Genomic DNA, 2,171 nt, shown 5'->3' on the forward strand with positions numbered 1-2,171 from the left:
CAAGAGGGGAAAAGTACTGTTCCATTACATATTATAATTAAAACATTAAATATATAAAATGAGAAAAGAATATTGAAAGGTGCAGGAGAGATGTGAAAAGTCACATATAAATGCAAAACCATTAGAATAACAGCATATTTTCAACATAAACCTAAAAGTAATGACAGCATGGAATGACGTACTTCAAACTGAAAGACAATAAATTTCAACATAGAGGACTATATCTAGTAAGGCTATCCTTCAAACTTGAAGCAAAAACAAAAACATTCCAGAGGTATGACACATCAGACACATAAATGGAAATATTAAGTTATAGCTGCCTTGTATCACCATTTGAACTATAAAAAGTAGATTCTAAAAGAAAAAAAAACAGAAAAACAAAATTCAATACAAAAACAATAAAAGGAAAAAAAATAACTAAAAGAAGTCATGAAAAGTAAACCAGAAATGCAGAAGATACATGAAGGAAGGGATTCTACATAAAGGAGAGAAAAAACCACCATGAAAATATGGGAAAGAATACATCTCACTAGATAAATAAAGCAACATGAGAACTAAGAAAGAATAAAATATTACAAAAACAACTAAGTATTAGAAATTACTATATAACTTCTAATCATTAATAATAATGGTGTCAAATCTTCGATCAAAAGACTGGCCTATTTTTTTTTTTTTAAATCAATACCGGGCTGGGAAGTTGGCTCAGTGGTAGAGCGCTTGCCTTGCATGCATGAGGCCCTGGGTTGGATTCCTCAGCACCACATAAGTAAAAAGCAAAAAGCTAGAAGTGGCACTGAGGTTCAAGTGGTAGAGCGCTAGCCTTGAGCTGAAGAGCTAAGGGACAGCGCCCAGGCCCAGAGTTCAGGCCCCACAACCGGACCCCCCCAAAAAAATCAATACCAACAAATGCTTCTGAGGAGCTGCCACAGGGGTCTCGAGTCATGTGACAGCAGCCTGCCTGGGACTTGTCTTTACCTCAAGTATGGTGGGGATATTCCGGGGGCCCAGAAACCCAGGCTTGCAAGATCCTGAGAGGGAAAGGATTTGTCATGGTGGATGACCTGAAGGGATTTCTGTATAAGAAGTTACCAAGTGTTGAAGGACTCCATGCTATGGTTGTGTCGGATAGAGATGGAGTACCTGTTATCAAAGTGGCCAATGATAATGCTCCTGAGCATGCTTTACGACCTGTTTTCTTATCTACTTTTGCCCTTGCAACAGACCAAGGGAGCAAACGGAGTTTCAAAGAATAAAAGCATCATCTGTTACTATAACACCTATCAGGTAGTTCAGTTCAATCGTTTACCTCTTGTGGTGAGTTTCATAGCCAATAGCAATGCCAACACAGGGCTAATTGTCAGCCTAGAAAAGGAACTTGCTCCATTGTTTGAAGAATTGATCAAAGTTGTTGAAGTTTCTTAATCTTATGGTGGTTTTGACATATACCTTATCTTGTTATAAAAACACAAGTCAATCTAGCAATCTTTAGACAACAGTAATACTTTTCTCTGTGTATGTAAGAAAGAACCCTCTTTTCCACCTTATACTAAAGAATCAGCCTGTAGGTGTAATTTATAGACAGATCAGGTATTACATTTACTTTCTAAGGTCTTTTCTTTAGAGAGGCCTGGGGATAATGGGGATAATTTGGACTGGTTCAGTCTGTCACAGCGCCTGTTGGAGTTAGTGCAGTTACCACATACGGATGGGATCCTGTTCAGTGGATCAGAATCAAAATGGTGCATTGGTCCATGTGAGCCATCGAGTGCTCTCTATCATACAGGACTCCCAGACTGCAAGGGCACAGCAGACCCTCTTATTGTGAATAATAACAAGGACATATTTTTCTTCTGTTGTGTTTTATTTGCATTGAGTGTGAGAAGATAAAATGGCTTAGTAAAAGTACTCAAATCAGTGCAATCACTAACTTTATATATATTTATTTTGCAGTGTAGATATGTGTCACTAATGAGTCTTTTTCAGAGGGTGCTTCTCTTTAATAAAAAAGAAAATTATAGGTTACTCTTTTCTTCCTACTCTGCTCTCTATAACCAATGATTGTTTAATGATTGTTCTTTATAGAATTTAAATATAACTTGTTACTGAATCCTGTTTTCAGTATGTATATAAATGTGATAGTTTAACCTATTTTTTCATGCAGGAGTATGACT

At 36.9% G+C, this 2,171-nt stretch overlaps 1 pseudogene; it reads left to right on the plus strand.

The window, feature by feature from the left end:
- The first annotated feature begins 1,049 nt into the window (after window positions 1-1,049).
- Window positions 1,050-1,422, plus strand: LOC138839321 (ragulator complex protein LAMTOR3 pseudogene; annotated as a pseudogene).
- The last annotated feature ends 749 nt before the right edge of the window (window positions 1,423-2,171 follow it).

The sequence above is a fragment of the Dipodomys merriami genome, unplaced genomic scaffold, assembly GCF_024711535.1.
Source record: "Dipodomys merriami isolate MVZ:Mamm:240054 unplaced genomic scaffold, mDipMer1.0.p SCAF_3, whole genome shotgun sequence".
NCBI classification, from domain to species: Eukaryota; Metazoa; Chordata; class Mammalia; order Rodentia; family Heteromyidae; genus Dipodomys; species Dipodomys merriami.